This window comes from Anas acuta, chromosome 1, assembly GCF_963932015.1.
Source record: "Anas acuta chromosome 1, bAnaAcu1.1, whole genome shotgun sequence".
In the NCBI taxonomy this organism is placed as follows: Eukaryota; Metazoa; Chordata; class Aves; order Anseriformes; family Anatidae; genus Anas; species Anas acuta.
Genome location: NC_088979.1, coordinates 24,666,784 through 24,681,336, shown reverse-complemented (window position 1 = coordinate 24,681,336; position 14,553 = coordinate 24,666,784). Strand labels below are relative to the sequence as shown.

General features: G+C 35.2%; 1 protein-coding gene across 14 annotated transcripts in view; it reads right to left on the bottom strand.

Moving 5' to 3' along the window:
- Window positions 1-14,553, bottom strand: part of NBEA (neurobeachin) — a 509,325-nt gene that overhangs the window by 213,950 nt on the left and 280,822 nt on the right. The gene's annotated exons all lie outside the window — the stretch shown is intronic.

Sequence of the window (14,553 nt, the reverse complement as noted above, 5' to 3'; positions counted from 1 at the left end):
GCCACATGGATCAATACAAACCTATACTGTTTCAATTTTACAAATATTGATTTTCTGATATAACCTCTGTGGGAGAACATTAATCACCTGCCATACTAAAAAATATAGAAATTTATTTTGTAAACTTTGATTCTCAAGAAAATATAGTGTTATATAGTGTTCTACTGAGTGAAGTGAAATCTATTTTACCACAGAGCAGCTAATCACTGTTAAAAATTATCTTTTGCGTAATATTTTTTTTTTTTCCTTTTAATTTCAGAGTCAGAGATATAGTGTTAATCCTTTAAATGGAAGAAATAAACAATTTATTTTTTTTTTTGATTGTGCATCTTGCGATTCTTTTCATTGATTTTTTTTTTTTTTTTTTTTTTTTTTTTTTTTTTTTTTAAGAATAGAAGGACAAACCAGATCTTCAAGTCTTCAAGTTAAAATACTAAGGAACAATTAATATTGAATTCTTACACTAAGTTGCTCCCCAAATCTAGAATCATTTAATGCTTCAGGGATAACTGTTATTTCCTCCTGCCACCCTTCCCCCAGATAACAAAGGAAAAGCAAATTCTAACACTAGAAACATTTTGTTTTATGAAACAAAAATCTATATCTTACGTTTACATAGGCAACATTATATTTACACACTGGGGTTTATCCACCTTAGGCTTTTCTATTTTTTTTTTTTTTTTTTTTTTGCGATATCTAAGAGCTCCACTGTTCCTCAGCGATAGAAACAGACATTTTATATGTTATTTTGCTCAAATGTAATTGTTGACTTTTATGACAGTCCCTTCAGAACAATAAAACTGAATTAAAAAAAAAAGTCCAATTTCATAAGACAATTTTCAATTTTACAGCTTTTCTTGTTCTAAATATTCTGAAAGCAGCAATATTGGTTGAAGTTTAAAGGCAATTATTTTATCACATCCTAGTATCTTTTTGCATTGAAAAATTCTTAAGAGTTACTTACAGGCTTGTTCCAGCTTTTTTTTTTTTTTTTTTTTTTTAATTTTCTTCCATGTTTTACAAATCCCCTGTATGAGATGCTTAAACAGGACTACAAACATTGGTCCTGGTCCATTGGACCACAAACGAGTGCCACATTGGCCACAATTGCTGCTGGTAAGTGCAGTTATGCTATCCAACATGGATGTCAAAATACTGAACAGTTTTAGGAAGAAATACTCTTTGGATTAAAGTGTAAAAGAATAAATAAGAAAAATGATAATCCTATGTCCATAGGTCATCGTCCAGAGCTGTGAAAAAGCTCTTTTCATTTTTGATTTCGATTTAGTAAGTGTACTAAATTTTCGATTTAGTAAGTGCACATTCAAAACACTTGTGAGTAACACAGTGCCATCCTGATCAGCAATTACTAATCAGGACTGTGAAAACGTCCTATATTAGACTAAGGTAGTCATTAAGTAAGCAAAATACCTGAAATAAACGCAATATTATCAAAATTGAAAGGATATAATATTTATAATTTTAATTGTATTATCATGAAACCAAGGTAGACTCAGGACTCAATACGAAAAGTCTGTCTATTTACAGAATATGAAATTAGTTAGATACTAAATTCATCTTCCCATGTGTACTTGAGATCAAATAATACCAACATCAAGATATCTGAATTTGAAAAAGACAAATTGGTATCAGTAAAATTCTGCAAGAGAAAAGACTGGGAGGTAGGAGGAAAAAAACACGGAAAATAAATTAAACAAAGAAAATCTGAATATACAAATAAGGACTTGCCACTCTAAAGAGGTACAATTTCAATCTATTCCAAAATGGACTAAAACAGTTGTTATGTGCAATGGCAAGGACAAAATACAGACAGAATGGACTCTATATTAGCCATCACACAAATTCATACTGTTATTATTGAGATGTTGCTTGATTTTAACCATGAAAAGCATGAACACAATGAGTCTGAGGCATAGCAAAAACTCATTGAAAAGCTCCACTACTAAACCATGTTTAAAATTAAAACAAAACAGCACTAAATATTTAAAACCTTTCTCTTAAAAAATAATAATAAAAAAAAAGAGTTAAGCACTATTTTTTTGTCCTATCAACTGATCTCAGGTCACTCTGTTAGCAAAGTACTGTAAGTCATGTGTTACAGGTGGAAAAAAACAAAGAGAAAAAGGTAAAGACTGAAATGATATATTCAGCGTTGAGATGTCATCTCACTCGCAACGCTAAGATGATAACTTCCTTTTTTAGGGCATAAAGTGAGTGCCTTCACATCACAATAAAGAAGCCTGTTTTTCCGTATGAATTGTAGTGCAAATTCTGCAGTACAGAGTGCATGGAACAACTGGTTTGCCTTGGCTGGAAATGCCATGAATTGCTACTATGGTTTGTTAATGGCACTTGTTAAATCCACTATTTCCATAAATCTGTATACTTTCAACAAAGATTAAAAAAACAAAAAAAAAACAAAAAAACAAGAAATTTGAAAACCTGTTATTCTGATTGTATATTATTCACTAAAACAAAACAAAACACACAACATTTTGAAAACATTATTACATAATAAAAAAAATATATAGTGCAAAAGAACAGATAATAATTTCTAAAAAAAAAAAATAATCTACCCATTTTTTTTTAGTTCACTTTTGTTATGAAAAACATAGGTTTTTCATAGTCTCTCATTTGTGTTCTTGGATTATTTTTGTTTAAGGAAGAAAGAAAAACCCAGAAGATAAAAATCTTGTTGACACTTGGGCTGCCATCACATAATCACAGTTGCAAATAAATAAAAAAACAGCATTTTTAGTGAATATATTTAAAGACTCTTTCTTCTATTAAGGCTTTTCTACATTTAACTATATTCAGAACAAGAAGAGAATGACCTTCTAAAAAATAATGATGGTGATTATCCACATAATGGTTGTAACATGCAAATATACAGCAGTCATGTAAAGGAACAAAAATCAGACAGCAACTTCACAGTGCTTAAGGGCTTCATATTTTACAGCACCAGCATTAATGGAAAAGTTAATGTAGCATTGAATAACAGTGAGTTGCTCAGCTGCTGCTACTGCTGCAGAACATTTAGATCATGGAAATAACACATCATTTTTTCACTCCTATTGCTTTCTTGACCCTCCCCCCTCCAAAAAAAAAATAAAAAAAAAAATCACTCCCAGAATTATGTACATAATATTTCCACATTGCTCATTTGCTTAAGAAATATGCCCAAGCATATAACTTGTAAGACCAAACATTCAAAGGAAAAACAAAACAAAACAGAACAACAAAAAACAACAACAAAAAAAAGAAAACCCCAAAACCACAAAATTCAAGGTAATTAAGTAACAGTGTTGAAGAATATCATGAACACTGTATTCTGTGACTTAGTTCATAATATGGTACAAACTCATGAACACAACCATTTAACCAAGTACAAAAAAGTGGCACAGCATTTTTTAGTACTTAATTGCTAATCTCAATACATGAAACATCCAAGTAATTTGTACATATTAAACTCCCTTATTTTACATTTACTCAATAGGAGAAACTATTTTTAAGCAACTGTACATGGCCACAACAGTGTAAGGAATATCTGAAATTGTGAAAAAGCAATTGGTCTGAATGAATGATTTAGTAAATATGAAGTTGATTGTTCTCATCTCTAGGGATTGTCCCTATCCCTAAATCATAGGCTATTAAATTTACTGGTAAAAGTATACATGATACTTCTTTCTGATACAGGTTAAATTTTTTCTTATGTTACATTTTTTTTTCTAAGTATTTCAAGATAAAAGGGAACTCAGCACAGAGTGTCCTTTAGAAACTTTTCACTGACCAAGGTCTACAGGGAGTTTTAAGAAGGTGGGCAACACCTAGTTACTGTAATTGGAGTCACATAATTGTCTCTGAATTGAATTGAATTGCACTTGTGTTTAGGAAGAAATCTGGGGAAAGGGAGATAGACCCCACAACTATAACTCCTGCAAACCAAGTTCTGCCTTTGTCAGTGCTGGTTTGTTTAGGAAAGAAAAAGTAATTTATTATGTAAATATTTGGTAAATGCTGGAATACCAGTAATCTTTCCTTTCTTCATAAATTCAGGCAATGACCCTAAGAATTTTGCTCTTTTTTGATGCAAACTGTAAAATGTGAAGATACATGAGTTTAGAATTTCTGCTAAGGATATTATTCCTTCCTGAAAGTCCTGAAAATTATTCTGTCTTAAAAAGGTCTTCAGACTTTTTCTGTACTAATGTTTGACTAGCAACAGTTTTTGAGTTTGCTGCTCATTGCCTTTTTGCCATTAGAGGCAGAATGAAGTTAAAAGTAGTGAGTGTGACTAAAAATAAATAAATAAATAAATAAATTCACCCCCCCCTCTTTTCTATGCTAAAAAAAGGTGCTACTAATTTGAAATCCAGGCACTCCAAAAAGCAACACAAATGCATGGACTGATACATTATAGTTTTACTGTTGATGCCAGACACAAGAATAAAAACTGGGGAGTAACGACCACTACTTCCAGATTTTTGCAGAACTTTTTACCAAATTATTCTTCAGTCATTAAATATACCATTATTTCTTAGTCAAATAGTATTTGGCAGACAGTATGAAAATCTTCCTTTCCTTAATTCACCTGCTCTAGCTGTCCAAGTGACTGCAAATAACCAATCAGTTACTTGTATGACAATTAAATCACTTACTGCCCCCTTTTCCTTCTCTAATGTCTGAACCATTAGCTATGAATCTCTAATAGGATTGAAAACATACCAGTAGAAGGTATGGATCTTGTCTTTACTAGTGGTAATACTGACTGGTGTGGGAGAAAAAGCAAACAAACAAAAAACTTCTGAGTATTAGAGCCAATGGTGAACTTAAGTAATCAGTAGCCAGAAAAAACAATTATTGAAAGCTACCTAAAATCCTCACGGAAATTAATGCAGGACTAGGTTAAGCGCCCTCAAATTAATTAATATGCCTTTAAACACACAATAATACATTCTAGAGTTCTGCTTACTTGGAAACAGAATAACAAAGACCTAATATAGAATCTGTGATGAACATTACTCCTGTGCAACTGCACTTTTACAACTAAATTTTTAGGATCCCTCAGTATACTACTTGTGACTTAACATCTTATAAATGTTTTGGAAAACGTGAATGACAAAAGGAATCTGAAGGTCTTCTCTAGTACAGGCATACCCATTGTAGTCTTTTCATTTCTACAGCATACATCTTTGCAGTCATCTTTCATAAGGAATGTATGACTTTTAGAAAACCATAGCATTACAACTTTACCGTGGGTGTTGTGAAAAATCAAATTTAACAAAAGAAGGAGCCAAGGAAATGTATTTTGTTAGTCCTAATACCGGAGGACAAGAATTTAGATTTTTATTTTTATTTTGGTATTAGTGTACAAAAAATAAGATTTTTTTTATTACTTTTAAAGAACTGGAATTCTCTAAATAAATACTACATGAAAAGAGCCATTCTCATAATTTGTCACTGTGTCACTGAAATAAAGACGTTATTCTAGTACTTTTAGAATAGGACATTCCTAAGTAAAGGTCTCTGCCATATATTAATAAAAGTAAGGTGGTGTCCAGGAGAATCTTTTGAACTTCCTTGCACAGTAGCCAATAATGCCCTTTCATAGCTCAGCTACAGAACAATTCATCAAATGATTCAGATACTCAGGGAATGTATTAGAAAAGCAAACAAACAAAAACAAAACAAAACAACAACAAAAAAAAACACACAAACCAAAACAACAAATGACCTGAAGCTTTAGTTTATGCAACACACACCTTAGAAAACTGATGTACCTGGACTTTCTAAATGCACCTGCATTCAGAAACATCTGCCTCTTTCCAGGGAAGTGGATATCTTCATCAGCAAACAAGAGTAACATAAATTGTATCATTAGTTCAAAAAACAAAAATGTGGAAAACTGAGGACGAGTATATCTGATATGCTATGAAGACAGATATCATATCTTGCTCCTGGCTATTCTTTTCTTACAGGTATCAGTCAATTAATGTGACTAGATCCTTAGTTCGACAGTTCAGCATGAAACTCTACCACGGAAAATACTGTCCGAAGGTCACCAAATATATTTTCTCAATTATCAAGCTGTCATCAACTTTGAAAAAAAATATAATCCTGAAAATATGAGAGGGTGGGGTACTATTAAATGTAAACAACTGAGTGTCTGAAAATAATGCATTCTTGGATAATGAAAACTGGAAGCTTAAATGTCTATACATTAAACAATTAAAAAAAAATAATGAAAAAGTCTTTCAAAATACTAAAAAAAAACAAACACCATGAGGCATATATATCACACTTTACTTTCCCTCATGTTTTCACATAGCAGAAGGTACATTATGCATAAATATTAAGGCCCTCTTATGGCAAAGGATCCCAAAGGCTTTAGTAGTATTTCTAAACTGGGCCTAAGAGACATCACATTTAGCTTTCTCTTTATGTAAGGTTTTATTGCTTCCTACCATTAGTGCTAACATAACTTCTAGTAAATCATCAAAATAAATTTCTTACACATTAATCTTTCCTAGTTTCTGATTGTAACTAACAAAACCAAAAAGCATTCCCACCCAATAAATATAATTTGCTATCAGGAGTAAAGACAAAAGAAACAAAAGTAACCTGAAAAATAAGTATACTTATGTACACCAGGAAAAAAAAAAAAAGTACTCAGTAACTGAGTTGGTACAGAAATTTAAAGAAATAACTTTGTTTTGATTTTAGTCTGCTAATACTGTATATATAGAATAGTTTTTAAAACAATGGTTAGCAATTTCAAATTGAAGAGCAGAAATGCATATCGCTTATGCATCTTTTTGTGGATTTTCCAACAATCTAGACAATTTGAAATTTTGCTACATTATTTTGTTTTAAAATGGTTCAGTGATATTGAATGTTTAAGAAAAAAATATGGCATGAGGCAGTATATTCCTGAAGCTGAAACAATCGTTAGACTCTGATGTTCATCTGTTTTATTGAACTACCCGCAGGGAGCTTTATGGGCATACTATCATGTCAAGGTCACAGGATTAAGTGAGCAGTGATGACAGTAAACAAGCCTTTTCTGTATATTCTAAAGGGTCTTACTGAGTTACTTAAAATGCCATAAACATAAATAGTCTCCTATCTCTACAGTACATCCATGACAAATGACTTCAAAATACAACACTCTTGAGCAAGGGACCTTTACAACCTAACCAACAGCCTATATTATTGACAAAAGATATCAATATACTGGGGACTACAAATATTGGAAGAACCATGCAATCTGTCATTGTCTAGTATTTTGCATCTGTAAGTGTATGAGAAATATTTCCATATACTTCAAATCTCTATGTGAACATATATTGCTACTGAAAGAATGGGCTTTTCGGGTTACTACACAGTAATTTCAATACAGTCTTGAATGATTTAATCACTCTGTAGAAGTATACAGTGCATTACTGTATCTATTTTATCAATGAGGAAAGCAGTATAATTAAGTCATGTAAAGTCTATGACAAATGTGGGGTTTCTGAATCAGTCAAAATAAACCTGTGTAAGTTTACTCTGTTTACTTTTGTTTGAAACACAAACACACACACAAAAAAATAATAACAATAAAAACAGGAAAACTGAAACCAAACAAAACAAAACACAGGAGTGGTCTCAGAATCACAGAATTTTCTAGGTTGGAAGAGACCTCACGATCATCAAGTCCAACCTCTGACCTAACACTAACAAGTCCTCCACTAAACCGTATCGCTAAGTTCAACATCTAACTGTCTTTTAAAGACCTCCAGGGATGGTGACTCCATCACTTCCCTAGGCAGCCCATTCCAATGCCTCACAACCCTCTCATTAAAGAAATTCTTCCTAATATCCAACCTAAAACACCCCTGGTGTAACTTTAGCCCATTCCCTGTCATCCTGTCACCAGGCACATGGGAAAGCAGACCAACCCCCACCTCGCTACAGCCTCCTTTAATGTACTTATAGAGAGCGATAAGGTTGCCCCTGAGACTCCTTTTCTCCAGGCTGAACAAACCCAGCTCCCTCAGCCGCTCCTCCTAAGACTTGTTCTCCAGATCCCTCACCAGCTTTGTTGCCCTTCTCTGAACTTGCTCGAGCACCTCAATGTTCGTCTTGTAGCGAGGGGCCCTCACATTTCTCTTGAAACAGAAATGTCTGCTGAGAATATGCTTCAGAAAGCAGAAGAGTGAGTTGTGTAAAGATGATCTTCATAGTTTAATACCTGTTAACATATAGGCTGTGCTGACAACATGCATACGGAAACACCAAATCCATAGAACTCTCCTGGTAAGCTATATCAAGGTAAAAAAGAAAGGAGAATTCTCTGTGTGCTGGCTTCTGTGTCCAACAACCCATGCTTTTCCTGTACAGAGACCCTCTGTCACATGTAGAAAGGACCTCTTGTGAAGCACCTGAGAGCAGCTGTTGCTCACTCACTTGCCTCCTGTCTAGTCAGTAGTAATAGTGCAAGAAATGATGCCAAGCTCATTAAGACATAAATGTAGACAGAGAAAGAAGAGATACAGTGACATAGGCACAAGTGATTAATCATATAGGACAGAAGAAAGTTGCAGATGATGAAGACAGAACAGACACTGCTGAGGAGATCTTTGATTTCCTCAAACACAGGACTATGATTCAAAACAAAACCTGCTAGGCAGAGACAAAACATGTTTTCTATATCATCAGATAGCCTGTATGATATTGACACACCAGTTTAGGGAAATTATAAACTAGTTTGAAAGAGAATAATTTTGTACCACAAAGAAGCAAAAAAAAATTACTAAACCAAACCAACCAACCAACCAACAGAAAAAAACAAAACCACCCAACCAACAAACAAAACCACAAACACCTCAAAGTCTGTTTTTATTTTATTTTATTTTATTTTTTTTCTGGCGGGTGGGGGGCTGCTACAGGATAACTGAGGAGACAAGAGAAGTGAATTATGTGTCTTAGCTGATTACAGCTTGCAATGATGAAAATGGGAATTACAGGAAAGAATAAGTGTCTTCATATCCACAACATAAAAGTTAGGCTGGCATTACAGAAACTTGTCAAAACAAATCAGGGTTCGTTTCCAAGGAAAAACAAGAAAAGTACTTTTTGTTTAGCATGTAATAATTTACTTCTTCTGAAGTTTAGAAACAGGCATGAAACAAACTCTTTGAAAGTCTGGGTAGTATTAAAAAGAAAAAAAAATAGTACTGAATGCTGAGAGAGAGAATATAAAGGAAAAATCTTTACCACCATCTCTGAAAGAGGGTAGAGATGAGAGATATTTGATTCTAATTTTCTTAATCAACTGAAAAAAGACATTAAACTTGTTGTCAGAGGACTCATTTATTAAAATGACAGGTCTTATAAAAAAAAAAAAAAAAAGATTTTTATGCTAGAATGGGAAGTAGTTAAATTCAGTAAGGTATTCTAAGTTTGATCCTGACTACCATTTTTTTTTTTTTTTAAATAATAATTAATCTAATTTGCAGCAAAGAAAAGTATCCTATAATGCACATGGAAGTTCAACTGTAAGGCTAGAAAGGACCACGTTTCCTAAGGTTCCTGCTGAATTCCGCTTTCTTCCCCTCATCCCCCAAAAAATAGGGGATACAAAACATGTGATAGGGATGTTCTAAATTATGCCTGCCTCAGAGCTTCAAACTGATTTTATCTTGAGTTCCTCTACAGTGACTAACCTGAATGTCTCAAATTATTTTACAAGCATATGGTTGGACGTAAATACATTTCAAATATATATAAAAAAAAGTACAAGACAGTAAGATTTTGAGAGGAGAGCAACCAAAATAGCTCAACTAGGTTTTCTTTTTGTCAAACTTAGCATTTCTGATGATTCCAACAAAAATTGGAAATTTTCCAAAAATTCCAACAGTCTGTCTAAACACTGTAAATGCTTCTCTTAGAAAAACAAAACAAAACCAACCAACCAAACAAAAAACAACAACAACAAAAAAACAGTTCAGCATTAACCTTCTGTAATGTACTTGAAGCACCACATGGGAAAGAATCCTCACATGTAATGGTACAACAGCAGCTTACCACAACTTAAAAATAGAATGTTTCTCACCCATTTTATGTCATAAAATAAAGAACAAGTCAAAGAATTTTCATTTCTGAAAAAAAAAGTCTTCTTAGAAATGTAAAACTTATTTTTTCAGAATCTTCTAATCCATGGCCTTTGTTCTTTTTTATTCTTTGGTTTCAATTTTCTATATGAAATGGATGGGAGATTCTCTGCTATGTTGATCTGATTGGCATTGGAGAAAAAGTGAGAATCATGTGAGGGAAATGTTATCTGCCTAATGGGAAATTATTTCCTCATGGTTTCTATTGAGTTTCAATCTCTGTCTAAATTGGAGGTGGGAAAAGAAGGAGCACAGATGCTAGAAACGCTGTCCAAAACCAGCAACTGTTAGTTCAGTCTTCTGATACTCACTGCAGAGGTTGCTTTCCCTGAAGGAACTGGGAGGAAAAACTGAAGAAAGGCAGTTGGACTTTGAAGTCCTACTGAGAAAAGGAGATTTCAAAATTGAGATTGACTAAAATTGAGATTCCTCAGGAAATCCTGAGTTGAAAGAGTCTGAGGGAGTATTAGACAGGCATATATGTCCATCATTAGATGGACATATCATTGACTGAAAACTGTCTGGGTGGCCGGGCCCAAAGAATCTTTGTGAATGGAGTTAAATCTGGATGAATGATGGTTACTAGTGGTGTTCTCCAGGGCTCCAGTACTGGGGCCAGTTCACTTCAACATCTTTATCAATATCTTTATCTTTTTATCTTTATGTGGATGTGGAGATCGAGCGTACCGTTAGTAAGTTTGCAGATGACAGCAAATTAGGCATGAGTGTTGATCTGCTCAAGGGTAGGAGGGCTCTGAAGAGTGATCTGGATAGGCCGCACTCATGGGCTGAGGCCAGCTTTATGAAGTTCAACAAGGCCAAGTGCTTGGTCCCGCGCTTGGGGCACAACAACCCTATGCAATGCTAGAGGCTGGGGGAAGAGTGTATGGAAAGCTGCCTGGCAGCTAGGGATGTGGGAGGTATTGGTTGATAGCTGGCTGAATATGAACCAGCAGTCTGCTCAGGTGGCCAGGAGGGCCAACACTATCCTGGCTTGTAAGAGAAACAGGGTGGCCAGCAGGACTAGGGAAGTGATTGTCTCCCTTTACTCGGCTCTGGTGAGGTCTCACCTCAAGTACTGTGTTCAGTTTTGGGCCCCTCACTACAAGAAGGACATGGAGGTGCTGGAGTGTGTCCAGAGAAGGGCAATGAAGCTGTTGAAGGATCTAGAGAATAAGTCCAGAGGAGAGGCTGAGGGAACTGAGGCTGTTTAGTCTAGAGAAAAGAAGACTCAGGCGAGACCTTATTTTACTTTACAATTACCTCAAAGGAGGTTGTTGTGAGGTGGGGATTGGGCTCTTCTCCCAAGTACCAAGTGATGAGGTGAGGGGAAATGGCCTCAAGTTGCTCCAGGGGAGGTTTAGGTTCGATATTAGGAGAAATTTCTTGACTGAAATTGCATTGGAATAGGCTGTTCAGGGAAGTGGTTGAGTCACTATCCCTGAAAGTCTTCAAGGAGCATGTAGATTTAGAACTTAGTAGCATGGTTTAATGGTGAACTTGTCAGTACTAGGTTAAAGGTTGGACTAGATGATCTTAGATGTCTTTTCCAACCTGAATGATTCTATGATCATGTCTACTTCACCTATTCTTGCTCTTTCTTAAGCATTCACTTATAAATGAAGATAGGTTACTGAGCTAGATGGACTGCTGGTCTGAACCCGTTCTTATGACCAGTATACTGGAAGCTGAACTGCTGTATGTGCATATTCTTATCTCTATGGCTAGACCTAAGAAGAAGCACAAGGCCCTCTCAGACTCTTAAGGTTGGTCTCTCTTAACATACATACAATTTTAATCCTCTTGTTACTGCTATAATAAAAACATACATAGTAAATTGACACTACGTCATGTGAATTTGTATTCTGATTGTTGTTCCAGTTAAAGACTATACTGAAATCTAAAGATCTGTTGTGTGTAAAGCTTGCAGAAAAATAACATGGACAAAACTTTCCTCTTTGTGTTTGCTGTGAAGCTAAAGGGGGGAAAAATGTAGGCAGAAACCAACAAACCAACCAACCAACCAACCAACCAACCAAAAACTTCTCCTAAAAATGGAAAAAGACAGAGTAAATAAGGAAAAAATAAATCTCTTCTTGCAAAAGTAATAAAGTTAAACGAATATCTTTGTACTTTAAGTACAATGTATTGCACTTACTAGAGATAAATAATTTTATACTGCTACATAAATAAATTCACATTGGAAAAAATTATTTTCTTCAGAGGTTGCTCCCAGCTGTGGGAGAAAATCTACAGCACAAAGCACCACAGTTCAAAACAATTTACTGTCCTTGCACAAATTCAGAACTGAATAAATGTCACTCAAGCAAACTGAACTCACTTGTGTGGCCCATCTCTGGCTATGCAATGCTTGTTTCTTGGCAAGTTGCAAATAGCATCCTACATCTAACTTATTCTTAGGAATTGATACAGAATTTTTCTGTCCCTATTGTGCTCTTCAAAGGGTACAGACTTATTAGCAAGAATTTCTTTGGACAGTCTCTGCCTTCCACCACAGTGGTAAGCAATCAGGGAGGGAGAAACTAGCAGGGTACACAAAAGGTAGTGGATGCAATATAATGGGTGCAGAGCAGCAGGAACAGCAGAGAGATAAGAAGAACATCAAAGTAGTAAAATACTACAAAAAAAGTGTTCAAATTAGAAAAATAATCTCAATCACTTTTATGTCCAAATCCTGCTACAGAAGGGTGATTAATACTGGACCAAGGATGTAAATAATGAAGACACATCTGGTGATCTCAAGGTACCTCGAAAGTAGTGCAGTTAAGCAAAAACAACAGAAGACAGAAAAGCATTTTCTTAATGTTTTATCATGATGAAACTGTTTCAGAACTGAATATTTGGAACTTGCAACCAAAATATCTAATGAATCAGCTGAAACGTATGCGGATTCCATGAAATCAATCCGGAAGCAACGTTTTGTAAACAAAACCATATTCCACCAATTCCAAAAACAAATTCTTAATTCTTACAGGCTATGTGGAAAAATGCATCACTTTAACAGACCCTCAAACAATAGGTATATTAAACTCTCTGCTAGACTCAGTAGACTGGATCTGGTCCTACATCTTTGCCACTACTCTAAGACTTCCTTTGCAATTTATGTCTAGCAGTTAAAATGAGCTAGAAATGAATGAATAGCTAAACCAGATGAAGATGATTTGCAGTGGGGGACAGGATGGGTTCTGTGTCTCTCTCAACTTCCTAAGGCAGCAGCTAGTATGATGACAGAGTCAGAGCATGCCAAGGTTGGCTGTAAGGGAAACTCCTGCTTACTCAGTTCATGTGTTCTCATCCCTCTTGCTGTAAAATGGAAACATTTGGTTTAGAAGCAGTGTCTTTCCAGAATCAACATGTTTAACTGCCAAGCCCTATAGGCTCAGAAAAGGGGAGTTCTCCTCTTTCAGTTCTCTCCCTGCCCCACCCCTCCCCCTCACCCCCCCACCCCCCGCAGAACCCAATCTCTGTAGAAGCACATGCTGTAGTGAGAGGCAAAACTAGCTGTCTGGCAAGAAACTTTATTTCCAGCCTGTCTCCCCAGACAAATTTGGTCTTCACCACAGAATGAATTTGACAGCTCTGCCCTCCACCATGAATGATTAATTTGTTATGGGTGTCTAGTTTAACCAAAGATGGATTTGAACAGAAAAAGCCCTTGTATACTTGCTATTTGGTAAAGCTGCTTTAATGTAGGAACCTCCTTCATCAAATCACTGAAAGCAAGAGAACCAAGTCTCACTTTTAAATGCCATTTTTTCTCATTATAGTAACCCTCCCATGTATATCAAAACTGGTAATGTGAAAATATCAATGACAAATATTTTGTATTTGATTTAGAACAGAACCTGGAGCTCAGACCTCTCCTGTATTGCCCTTGGTTGCCTTAGACTTATAGAAACTGTAAGTATAACTATACGTGAAGTATTCTTGAATAAAAATTTTTACAAAGTTGTGGTATCTGATTAAACCAAGCAGCTGAAATAACAGAACCCTCCAAACAAGCACAGTGACAGATTACAGCCCAAAAAATAGGCATACATGTGGCTGAGAAGCAATTTGATTCATGTTCACAGACAGGTTTCAGTAAACTTTTTTTTTAAAGTATATACATATATATTAAAAGAAAGATGTGTATGGGGAGTGAAGCAGATGGGAAGGAAGAGAAGCACCATATGAAGCTGACAGAGAAGACAGAAGGAAGCATATGTTGTGACATGAAGGCTATAACCCTGAAAAAATCTAAGGGTAAATGCTGGCTGAAAGTTGCTTTGAACGATAAGCTATGAAACACCCTGTTTGATTCTTCCCAAGATGAAGGAAATAGGATGTTGCATATTCACTGTGTGTACGTGGCAAT